Here is a 12,977-nt window from a genome sequence, read left to right as displayed (position 1 = left end):
AGACCACTCCTTTTCCCTTCAGCACCCACTCCTACTGCGACTGCTTCCCCTGTGGGTCTCTGGCTTTGGGAGGATTTACTCAGGTCTCCCTGGCACCCTGAGTCCGGTGGGAAGCATGGCGGCTGGTGAGGCTAGAGAGGCCCAAAGGCAGTAGTTTGCTGGAGCCTATGTGTGTCCCTCTTCCCACGTCCACATTCAGTGACGGCATAGTGATAGCTTGAAATCAGCCACTACGGGAATATTTACACCACAGAAATTGGCAAATGCTACAAATCAGAACTCTTTCCCCCCAAGAATTGATTAATAATTACCAGTATGCTACTCCCCAAAAGTTCAAGTTGAGGGTGGGAAGGGGGGGGGGCAGATGGTGGGGATTAAGCTAGGACACTGTAATTTTTTAAACTTTAATTTATCTTTATTGTTGAAAGTATTACAGATGTCCCCCCTTTTCCACCACTGACCCCCTAATTTTTTCAAAGAGTATGTAGGAACTTGAACTAGAGCTAATTGAAATATTGATGGTTGTGTTTGGTTTGGGGGTATAGGATAAAGCAACTTTAATGATACAGAGACTGATGGTTAATGTACCAAAGTATTTTTTTTTTAATTCATAAACTTTATCTCAAAAACTTAAAAAATTAATTTCACATTTTTAAAGGTAAGGTGTGTGCATAGTTCAAAAAGTCAATAGTACTAAAACATTTGTAAGGAAAAACAGAATGCTGCCATCCTCCCTCTTCAGTTCCCATCCCTGTTCCCCAGAAGCAAATACTTATAGCTGTCTCTTCAGATAGAAATCTGTATTTCACACTAACGTGTTTATCTATACTGCTATTTCTCAACTCATTTTGTGTGTGTTATCTATTATGGTAGCTGAGAATCCAGCTCTCTTATATCCACCCCCAGAAACATGCTTCTCTCCCCAACTCTCCTCACAGTCCCAATATAGTTATCATGGTTTTGGGGAGGGGGGTCTACGGATATTCAGTATTCACATTATAATTTTATAAATAACATTTACTGTAGAGTCAAGTTGGTTGTATCGTGACTATGTTTTCTGTTTTTAAACTTTATGTTTTATCTGCAGTTAATGTTTGCCTCTTTTTTCCTTATTAGCATAGTTTTCTTTGTCCCATCTCTCATTCTCACTACACCCTCTAGAGGTACGTTCAGTGCCTCCTTTCAATCCTGAAGACTCCAGCCCTTCAGTTTTATTTTCCCAAGAACATGTCCTTCCGGGGCCCACCTGCCTCCAGCTCCGGGCCTTCCTTTTCGTGTTTGTACACTTCTGTTTTGGTGGAATACCTCTTCCAGTAGCTTCCTGGGGGAGAGAGGGAGGACATGGGAAGAAAATTTTGAGTACTTTTATATCTGAAAAATTGTGACTCTGCACTCTGCCTTAATTGACAGTTTGGCTGAGGAGAACATTCTAGCATGACAATCATTCTCCTTCAGAATTTTGAAGACATCAGTTAGTTGTCTTCCAGCTTCCAGGATAGCGGTTGACAAATTCATGCTGTTTTATTCCCATTTCTTTGCAAGTGACCTCTTTTCACCCCTTGGAAGGTTTAGGGACTTCTCTTTATCTATACAATTTATTTCTGAAATTCCACAATGCCTCTTTTTAAAATTCATGATTCAGGATTCCTGGTGACTCCTTTCAGTCTGAATACTCCTCTCTTTCGGTTCTGGCAAATTTTCTCAGCCTGTTTATTTAATAATTTCTTCTCATTCCGAAACTCCTGTCAGCAAATATTTCACATCTTATTTTTTAAAATAAATCTTTATTGCTCAGATTGTTACAATTGTCCCTCTTTTTTCTCCCCATAGCTCCCCTCCACCTGGTTCCCACCCCACCCTCTGCCCTTACCCACCCCCCACTGTACTCATCCATAGGTGTACAATGTTTGTCCAGTCTCTTCCCACACCCCCACACCCCTTTCCCCCTGAGAATTGTCAGTCCACTCCCTTTCTATGCCCTTAATTCTATATTCACTAGTTTATTCTGTTCATCAGATTTTTTTATTCACTTGATTTTTAGATTCACTTGTTGATAGATATGTATTTGTTGTTCATAATTTTTATCTTTATCTTTTTCTTCTTCCTCTTCTGAAAGAATACCTTTCAGCATTTCATATAATACTGGTTTGGTGGTGATGAACTCCTTTAGCTTTTTCTTATCTGTGAAGCTCTTTATCTGCCCTTTAATTCTGAATGATAGCTTTGCTGGGTAGAGTAATCTTGGTTGTAGGTTCTTGCTATTCATCACTTAAATATTTCTTGCCACTCCCTTCTGGCCTGCATAATTTCTGGTTGTGAGCAGAGGAGTGGAGGGGGTTGCGGGGGGGGGTGGGGGGAGGAGTGGAGGGGGTTGTGGGCGGAGGAGTGGAGGGGGTTGCGGGCAGAGGAGTGAAGTGGGTTGTGTCAGAGGAGCTTGTGAAGGTCTGGCAGCCCAGTTAGACTTGTGTGGTCTGGGCATCTGCTGATTGTCTGATGTGCAAAAGGTCCTGAGGTAGCTGGGCACCGAGGGGGAAACTCACACATGCCATGGTCCCAGCACAGGTGAGGCCACCACACAAGTGGGTGGCTGGGCCGCGTGGAGCTGATGCTGTGGTAGGTGATCGGAAAGGCTTTGTGGAGGAGGAGTACAGTGGGCCTGAGGGTAGATGGAATGTAGGATAGAAAGAGAAAGTGGGAGGATATCCCCAGTAAGTCAGACAAATCTGAGGAGTAGAGGAGAGAAAGAGAGAGAGAAGGAGAGAGATCAAAGAGGGGAGAATAGGGAGAAAGGATGAGATTACAGAGGTAGTTGGAGAGAAGTTGGGAAGTTACAGGGCAGGTTGTGAAAGTCTGTCCTGTAACTTCCAGGCAGAGTGATGCTGAGTGTGTTGTGTGGGGCCAGAGGAAGCTGCCGGAAGCTGTTGAGCAAGGGAACAGCATGACAGCGCGTGGTGGCGGGAGCATTTGGGTGGGTGCCTTGCGAAGGGGACAGGAAACCAGGGTGGAAGCTGCTGGAGTGGCCTGGAGTGGGGAGAGCAGGTCTCTGGAGCCGTGGCAGGCTTCTGCGTGGTGCTCTCGTCCCATGTTCCTCAGGGGCTGGGAACCAGCCCACCTTTAAGTGCTCGCTCTACTCCCAGTAAAACCTGTCACCCGCTCAGAGGCCCCATGCAGGATGATGGACTTCTGCCTGTAACCGACCCAGGCAAAGGACAGCTGGGACCTACGAGATGCTGCGAGCCTCCTCTGGCAGAGAGGAAATGGGGTCAGCTGTGTGTGGGCTTTGCTGAAAATAGCAGAGAAAATACTGAGGGAAAGTGCTCGTGTCCCACATCTTCTCTGGGTGTCAGTAAGCTTGTCAGGAGCTGGCCAAAGGGAAGACTTGGCTGACCTCCACCCCCTGACCCTGGCCCCTAGCCTCAGGCTTCTGGGATGCTGATCAGCACCTGCCCCCGGGGGTTGGCCGGGGTTGGCCCTTGCAGTCGGCACAGAACAGGCAAGTGGTCAGTACTAGTTGGAGCCTTTGTGTCATGTGCTGGGTGCTGTCCTAGAGGCTGTCACTGCCTCTCTGGACTTGAAGCATCCATCTTGTATGAAAACTGCTATTTGAAATTTTAACTCTGCTATTCGGCTTCTGTGGATTTAACCTTCCCCAGACAAGGGCATCAGTGCTGGCGCCAGGCCAGGCCTCTGGTTGAGGTCTCAAGGCCCCAGTACACACTGGCTCTTTAAGAACTTGCAAAAGGGGGCCGGAAACACTCCATATTTGGGAGACACAGAGGGTAGGATCATATAAATAGGGAGAATTCCCCGTACGTTGGGGCCCAGAATTTGAGATACATTTTCCTCTGGACCAGCGCATAATAAATGTAGCTCCACTTCTCTAAGTATTGCTTTGTTCTGTGGTTTTCTGTAACAGGCTGGGTCACTGCTGTAGCCTCCTGGGTGGTCTTCCTCTCTACCCGGGCCCCTCTGTCTGGTCCCCAAACAGCGGTGAGAGCAGTTTATGAAAACATGCATCGTTTGTTCCTCTGCTCCAGGGCTTCTTAGCCTCGGCACCTCAATGAAAACTTCCCTCACCACCTTACTATTGTCAGGGCCTCAACACCATCCAGTTTAAGGTTCTGTCAGGGAAAAATAATCTTTTCAAGGAGTCACGAGGGCCAGGAGCAGGACAAGAGGTGGAATCCTAGGGGGTCAGGGTGGAAGGGGGATCCAGGTGCCAGAGGCACTTCAGGGGGATGGAGGGAATGGAGCCCCGGTGTGTCCCTCTTCCCTCTTCCCTCTTCCTCCTCAGCTCCAGCCTGGCCTTCTGTTCACCCCTCTGCCCCAGGCAAGAAGCCGTGGCCCTGGCCATGCCATTACGTTCCCGAGTCCCCTTCACGTTCCCTATCCTTCACCTTCTCTTTTTGTGTAGACGCCATTACAATAATTAAAAAATAAAAAATCTACCTGCACTGCCAGGGCACACCCTGTTCTACCTTCTCATGTGTCCTAAAACACCCAGTCTTCTCAGCTATCATAGTATTCACCTATTTATTATTTTTATTACTTATTGACTATTGTCATTAGCATTAAGTTCTACGGAAGCGGAGACTTTTTTAGTCCACCGACGTGTTTTTAATTACCTAGATCAGTGCCCACCACAGAATAGCTGCTCAAGAAGTATTCGTTGAACACATGGATTTTCCTTAATCTTTGCAATATCCTTGAAAGTAAGTATTCGTAGCCCCACATTACAAAGAAGGAAATGGAGGCTCAAAAAGATTAAGTTGCCCGGGATTGCATGGCCAGCACGTGGGGAATCTGAAATTTAAATCCAGGTTTGACCGCGGCCACTGCCTGTGTGGGGAACTCACGGCTGCTGGGTGCTAGGCTGCAGAACCAGAGGAAGGTTCCTTCTCTAGTGTGTCTGCAGACCTGGGGGTAGCTTCACCCCACATCGCCTCGCATAGGGGCATAGTACCTGGGAGTAACCATGGCAACAGCATTAATGGTAAGGAATAATGAGGTTGGCCCGCACGGTAAGTTAGGAGGATCTTTAGAATGGCAGTTTATGGAGCAGCCTTTGCCTTGCAGAAGGATCCCCTTCAGGCTCCGTTTAATTACCTTCTGGAGCGGCTTTAAATAGGCCCCGTCTTCGCTGCCTTCCGAGGCTTGGAGAAGCAGCTTGGAAGGCGGCAGAGGGGAAGGGGAGCATGCAAACTGGGGGTGGGGCCTGGGCAGTCAGCTCCTCCATGTGGGGTCTGGGGTCTGGTGCTGGGGTAGGCCCTGCTCTGCCCCTCGAAGGCAGGGCTTCTCCTTCTGAGGCTTGTTAGGGGCCCGCCCGCCCGCCCACCCTCTGCCCCTCCCTTGGTTTCAACCTCTCAACCTATTCCGTGGGGAGGATCAGGCCATCTCTGAAACCAGCATACATCTGCATTGTTCCAGCAACCTCTCACCAAGACCTCTGTCCTCACCCTCCAAGTCAAAACCCAAGCCGGCTCCATAGTCTCAGGCCCACAGGGGCTGTTGCTGCAGCCCGTCAGTTCCAAAGGATCAGGACGATACGTTTTTACCTTCAGCCCTGGGCCCCCGGGGGAAATGGGCTGAGCCCATAGGAGACCGGTCACGCCCAGGAATTACAGTTTAGAGCGGAGCTGCCTCGGCGGGCTGCCCAGAAGAAGCTGGGGGCGCCATGTCCTAGATTCTCAGTGTGGAGGGACCATCCACGATGCCTCTTTTGGACTCGGTTCATTGCTTTACATTCCATCTGTAACCTGTTGGCAGGACTGGCTCGTGAAACTATAAGCCAGTGACCAGCTCTTGGGTTGGGGGCGATTCCTGCTGCTATTTCTGCACCCAGCGTCCAACTCCGGGGCCCAGCAGGTGCCAGGGGGAAGCCCAGACCTGGGAGTCAGACCCCAGTCCTCGTCCTGCTCTCTCTATAAACTGGGTCTGGCATCACCACACAGGAAGGGACCCCGGAGAGACTTGCTTCCGCTTCCTGCCCCTTCTCCTGCCTGATTCATTTAAGCACGGTGTACGTGTAAGGAGTGTGGCGACTTGCATGGGAAGACCATGGACGTTAGTGGCCGAGCCAGGGCCCAACTCTGTGAGCCTGGCCAGTGTGGCTACCGTCTGGAGATGGGGTGAGCCTGATCGCTCAGGTCACGGCTAGGAATTTTAGTTTAAAAGGGAGATGTCCCTCCCACCTCCCCACAAAGCCTTCTGAGGCGGGAGCATTGCCAAATGTCACAGGAAGAGCCTCAAACACTATGTTAGCTTTGATTTCTCCCTCCTGCCTCTGGAAAAGCCTATTTGCTATCACGGGAGGCAGTTTCCTCTAACCCCAAATCGGTTGTCTTAGTTAGGGTTATACTAGCTGCTGTAACAAAAAGACCCCCAAATGCACCAGCTCAAATAACACAGACGTTTATTTCTCGCCCATGTGACAGTTCAAGGTCCAGGTGGGCAGGTGGCTCTGCTCCACAGGATCATTCAGGGCCCCAGGCTCCTTCCATCATGCTTCTCCACCAGCTCCCTGGGTTCTCCTCTGCAGGATTCAGGCTGGGCTGCAGCCACATCCTGACTCCAGCTCACAGGAAAGGGACAGAAAGCACGGAATGGGAGGCCCTGGTTAGGGAAAAGCACATTCCACTTCCCATCAGATGCCACTGGGAGACTCAGTCACATGGATAAGCCTAACTACAAAGGAAGCCGGGAGATATAGTACAGCAATTCAGCCATCTGCCCTGCAAAGGAGGCTGGGAAATGTAGTGCAGCAGGTCAGCTCCCTGCCCACCACAGTTCTATTACTATGGAAGAAGGGAACATAGATTTTTGTTGTTGTTGTTGTTGTTGGACAATAAACAGTTTGTGCCATAGAAATCAATAAAGAGTTTAGGCATTGAGTACCCTATATTTTTTCATGGTTGCTCTTAACATTTCTTAGCAATTCTTTTTTTGAATGAGTAATATATGAACAAGGTACAGAATTCTGAAGATGTGAAAAACAGAGAATAAAAAACAAGTTTCCCTTTCCCCGTCCCCCCGTCGCCCCTCGCCTCTCCCTAGAACAGTGGTCGGCGAACTCATTAGTCCACAGAGCCAAGTATCACAGTGCAACGATTGAAATTTCTTTTGAGAGCCAAATTTTTAAACTTAAATTTCTTCTAACACCTCTTAAACTTCTTCAAAACAGACTCACGCAGGCCGTGGTATTTTGTGGAAGAGCCACACTCAAGGGGCCAAAGAGCCGCATGTGGCTCTCCAGCCACAGTCTTCCAACCCTGGCTCTAGAGTAGCCATTGGCTTCTCTGTAACCTGCAGAAATATCTGAACACATTTACCCTTTCTCTTAAAATGCTAACGATATAATAGTGATGACTCCAGCCGAGACCGGTTTGGCTCAATGGATAGAGCGTCGGCTTGGGGACTGAAGGGTCCCGGGTTCGATTCTGGTCAAGGGCATGTACCTTGGTTGCGGGCATATCCCCAGTAGGGGGTGTGCAAGAGGCAGCTGATTGATGACTCTCTCTCATCGATATTTCTAACTCTCTATCTCTCTCCCTTCCTCTCTGTACAAAATCAATTAAAATATATTAAAAAAAAAAGAATCTTAATTAAAAAAAAAAATAGTGATAACTCCAGGGGATTCACCAGAGCATGGCTGGCGCAGTGAAAGAGGGGACAGTCACAAAGGACTGATATTGCATGATTCCAGGGATAGGGAGTATCTTGAGTGATCAAATTCCCAGAGACAGGAAGATGGTGGGCTGCCAGGAGCTGGGGAAGGAGGACGGGGGCTAGTACTTCCTGGAGACAGAGTCCAGTTGGGAAAGATGAAGTTCTGGAGATGGATGCTGGGGATGGTGTACAATGGTGTGAATGCACTTAATGCCATAGAGCTGCTGCTTTAAAGTGGTTAAAATGGTATGTTTTACATGATGTATACTTTACCATAATAAAAAAGATGGGAAACAGCCTAAAAGTCCACTCAAAGGGTACAGTAGAATACAATGCATTCATTCAAGGTTTCTATTAGGAAAAATGAGGTGCTCTCTGTGCACTGATGTGGGAAGATCTCCACAATTTTATTTAATTTATTTATTTTCTAAAAAATATATTTTTATTAATTTCAGAGATGAAGGGATAGGGAGAGAGAGATAGAAACATCATTGATGAGAGAGAATCATTGACCAGTTACCACCACTGGGGACTGAGCTAGCAAACCAGGCATGTGCCCTGACCGGGAATTGAACCGCGACCTCCTGGTTCATAGGTCGATGCTCAACCACTGAGCTATTCTAGCAGGGCTCCACAATATTTTAGACTAGAGACCCGGTGCATGAAATTCGTACAAGGGGGGTGTGTGTCCCTCAGCCCAGCCTGCACACTCTTCAATCTGGGACCCCTTGAGGATCCCTCTCACAATCCAGGACTGCTGGCTCCCAAGTGCTCCCCTGCCTGCCTTCCTGATTGCCCCTAACTGCTTCTGCCTGCCAGCCTGATCACCCCTAACTACTTCCCTGCCAACCTGATTGATGCCTAACTGCTCCCCCGCCAGCCTGTTTGCCCTTAACTGCTCTCCCCTGCAGGCCTGGTTACCCCTAACTGCCCTCCCCTGCAGGCCTGGTCCTCCCCAACTGCTCTCTCCTGCAGGCCTGCTCCCCTCCCCCGACCCCAAATGGCCTCCTCTGCAGGCCTGATTGCCCCCCAATTTCCCTCCCTTGCAGGCCTGGTCCCTCTGAAATGCCCTCCCCTGTTGGCCATCTTGTGGCAGCCATCTGTGTACACATGGGGGCAGCCATCTTGTGTGTTGGAGTGATGGTCAATTTGCATATTACTATTTTATTAGATAGGATGCCCTGAGGGCAGGACGGTGTGCATTGGTGTGCTAACATTAGAATTGGGGGTATCTGGGGATTAAGAGTGGGGCCTCTGGAACCACACTGCTTGGGTTCAGATCTCAATGCTTCTGTGGGAAAGTGCTCAGGAAAATAGAAAATCGTGGGATTATCTATCCTGCGAGACTTTGCCACGGCCCTTATCTGTGCCACTGGCCTGCCTGGGCCACGTGTGTGGTGTCACTTCGGGGGAGGGAGGAAGGGACATGGCGTGAGCTCTGGGTTCCTGGCCTTGCCGGCTGGCAGCCCTGCCTTTGTCGATAAGCCAGCACCTGCCTGGCTCTCCATCGCTGCCCCTGGGTGGAGGTAGAGGAGTCAGTCCTTGAACCCAAGGGGCAGGAGGTCACCATGGGTTATCAGTGCTTCTGGCTGGGCTTCGGCGGGAGGAGATCCACTGCCGGGCTGCCAGGAGGTTCTGCGCTCTCAGGATGTCAGCTGGTCCTCTTCCTCTTCTCAGGCCTCGGGCCTGGCAGTCAGGCTGGCCAGACCAGACGTCACCTCCTCCAGGGGCCCTGCAGAGCGGAGGATGCCGGTCTGGAGGCCAGGAGGCCCGGGTGCCCTCGTCCATCCTGCCACCAGGAACCCGGGGCTGAGTCATTTAGTCTCTGAGATGAGTTACCTTGTCTGAAAAGAACCTACCCACCTCACAGGCATGTTGTAGGAATAAGACAGTAGACACGAAGTGACTTTAAAACGAATTAAGTCATTAAAAATGTTGCTCTTTTGGCCAAAACCAGTTTGGCTCAGTGGATAGAGCATCAGCCTGCAGACTAAAGGGTCTGGGGTTGGATTCTGGTCAAGGGCATGTACCTTGGCTGCTAGCACATCCCTAAAAGGGAGCGTGCAAGAGGCAGCTGATCGATGACTCTCATCTATGTTTCTAACTCTCTATCTCTCTCCCTTCCTCTCAGTAAAAAATCAATAAAATATATTAAAAATGTTGCTCATTTGAATGGCTGTTCCTCTATTTTAGGCATTGATGGAGCATGTCCTATGGACCAAGCAGTTTAGATATGCGTATCTCATTTAAACCTCTGTGTGAGTCAGGGCAAACCAAGTGCTGTAACAAACAGGCCCCAGAGTTCAGGGGCTTATACAGTACGGTCCCTTTCTCACTCATGACGGAGTCCAGCTCAGCTCAGGGACTTGGTACATGACATTGTCCAGGGACCCAGCTCCTTTTCCTTCATGATTTTATCATCTTCTAGGGCCTCATCTTGTTCCCCTGGATTCTCTGTGGGAGCCTTTGGGGCCAGGCCTGGACGTGGCAAACATCACAGGCCAGTTAGCCAGCACCAGGTCACACGAGGGGCCCACCGGACTGAGGGGGAAGCTGGGACGTGTCGGCTTAGCGGTGTGCCTAACCTGAAGCTCAACCTGCCCAGGAGCTTCAAGCCTCTGCTCCACCTTCACAGCAGTCCATTTCACCGACGGAAAAACTGAAGCATGGAGGCAATGTAGTGAGCCCAGGGCCACCCCTCCAGTAAGTGATTCGAACATAGGCAGGCCTGGTTTGAACACCGGCTCCTAACACTGTCCTCTGATGGCTTAGGCCAGCTCTTCATCAGAATCATGGGGAATTTTTTTTCAAAGAACTGTACATAGAAATTTTGAGTTTTTTTAAATAAAATTTTAATTTTAAAATGGCTTTAGATTTTCTGTGTGGCTGGTGCTGTGGGAGATGCAGGACGGCACTGAGAGGAAATGGTCCTGGGACGTGGGGGTACACTTCAGGAAGGCACTTTCTCGGCAGAGGAGGGTCAGCCTTCTATCGTTTTTTTTTTTTCCCCCCCTCATCTCTGCTTTATGCTCTCCCTTACCTCCTTTGGCTGACACGGATTCTGCATTTGGTTTCTCCTCTCTTCAGTCCCTTCTGTTCTGCAATTATTATTTTTTAAAATGCTACTGCCTCCAATCTTCCTGGAATAGCAGACAATCAAATATGTTTGAAATGTATCTAAAATAAGAGTAATTAGGCTGTGAATTAAGGCTCGAGGGACTCTGCTGGGAGTATAATGCATAAAAGCTTTAATATATCAATTTTATGACTTCTATTTTTGCCACCCAGTAGCCTTCTGCAACTTAATTTATGTCCCAGGCAACAGCATGGCCATGTGAAGGAAGCATAAGTGAACTGTTCTGTTACGAAACTAAACACCACCACTCCTGGCCACGTCTTACCTCTCGCCTCCTACCCTTTCTGCTCCATCAAGAGTGCACGGGCCCTGGGTTTGCCAATGTAAATGTTTATTTACCAGGTTTGCTTGCTTCTAGAAGGCCTATTTTGCCACATTTTAATGTCTCTTAAATGGGATGAGTCTTTTCAGTGATGGTGGTCTTGGCATTATGTCATTGTTTTCTTACTCAGCGGCACATAATAATGTCTTCGGATTAACGATGTCTTAGATTCAATGAAAGGCAGTATTTATATCATTTGAAGGAATTGACAGATTGTTCTGTTTCTCCAGCCTGTGCCACATGCTGGTGCTGGAAGAATTCTTCAATTTTTCCACTCATTTGAAAGCAACTTTCTTCTCCTTACAACCTTCTCATAACAACAACAACAGGAATAATAATAGCTATGACAGTAAGCAGTTAAAAAGCACTCACTGCGTGCCCAGTGCTGCTCCAAGAACTTTGCATATGTTTTTTTCAACAATGTTAGAGGCACAGCTATTATTCCCATTTTACAGAAGAAGACATTGGGGCTCAGAGGTGGAAATGGCAAAGTAGGGAATCCAGGCAGTCTGCCAAGCTCTGAAAAATTCATGTTAGGCTGCCTCTACTGATTCTGGGAGACAGTTGAAGAATCTTCATTTAAATCAGGCTTTTTACCTGACCCTCCTAGCTTTAGAAAAACGTTGGAAGAATTCTTTAAAAAAAAATAAATAAATCTTTATTGTTCAGATTATTATAATTGTTCCTCATTTTTCCTTCCATAGCTCCCCTTCACCTGGTTCCCACCCCACCCTCTGCCCTTAGCCCCCCACTGTCCTCATCCATAGGTGTACAATTTTTGTCCAGTCTCTTCCTGCACACCCCACACCCATTTCCCCTGAGAATTGTCAGCCCATTCCCTTCTATGCCCCTGATTCTATTATATTCACCAGTTTATTCTGCTCATCAGATTTTTTTATTCACTTGATTTTTAGATTTACTTGTTGATAGATACGTATTTGTTGTTCATAATTTTTATCTTTACCTTTTATTTTTCTTCTTCCTCTTCTTAAAGAATACATTTCAGCATTTCATATAATACTAGTTTGGTGGTGTTGAACTCCTTAGCTTTTTATTATCTGACCTTCAATTCTGAACGATAGCTTTGCTGGGTAGAGTAATCTTGGTTAGTTTCTTGCTATCCATCACTTTAAATATTTCTTGCCACACCCAAATGGCCTGCACAGTTCCTGTTGAGAAATCAGCTGAGAATTGTATGGGTGCTCCCTTGTAGGTAACTAACTGTTTTTCTCTTGCTGCTTTTAATATTTTCTCTTTGTCTTTTGCTCTTGGCATTTTAATTATGATGTGTCTTGGTGTGGTCCTCTTTGGATTCTTTTTGTTTGGGGTTCTCTGTGCTTCCTGGACTTATAAGTCTATTTCTTTCACCAGGTGGGGCAAGTTTTCTGTCATTATTTCTTCAAATAGGTTTTCAGTATCTTGCTCTCTCTCTTCTTCTGGCACCCCCATAATTCAGATGTTGGTATGCTTGAAGTTGTCCCAGAGACTCCTTATACTATCTTCATATTTTTGGATTCTTTTTGCTTTTCCAGTTGGGTGTTTTTTTGCTTCTTTGTATTTAAATCTTTGACTTGATTCTTGTGATCATCTAGTCTTTTATTAGATCTCTATATATTACTTTTTTATTTCAGTCAGTGTATGCTTAATTTCTAGTTGGTCCTTTTTCATATCCTTTAGGGTCTTGCTAAATTTATTAGCCTTTTCTAGAAAATTCTTGAAAAACCTTATAATCATGGTTTTGAACTCTATATCCAGTCATTTGCTTTCCTCCATTTCTTTCATTTGTGACCTGTTTCTTTATCTCCACATTTTGGCTGCTTCCCTGAGTTGATAGAGTGGCTTTGTGTGCTAGGT

The 12,977-nt window shown here is 47.4% G+C and overlaps 1 protein-coding gene across 4 annotated transcripts in view; it reads left to right on the top strand.

Annotated features, from left to right (window-relative positions):
• SFXN5 (sideroflexin 5) overlaps positions 1-12,977 on the top strand; it is a 106,868-nt gene that overhangs the window by 18,795 nt on the left and 75,096 nt on the right. The gene's annotated exons all lie outside the window — the stretch shown is intronic.

The sequence above is a fragment of the Pipistrellus hanaki genome (genome assembly GCF_964339955.1).
Source record: "Pipistrellus hanaki genome assembly, chromosome: 12".
Lineage (NCBI taxonomy): Eukaryota > Metazoa > Chordata > Mammalia > Chiroptera > Vespertilionidae > Pipistrellus > Pipistrellus hanaki.
The sequence above is the reverse complement of the archived record's forward strand: the minus strand, read 5'-3'. Positions and strand labels throughout refer to the sequence as shown.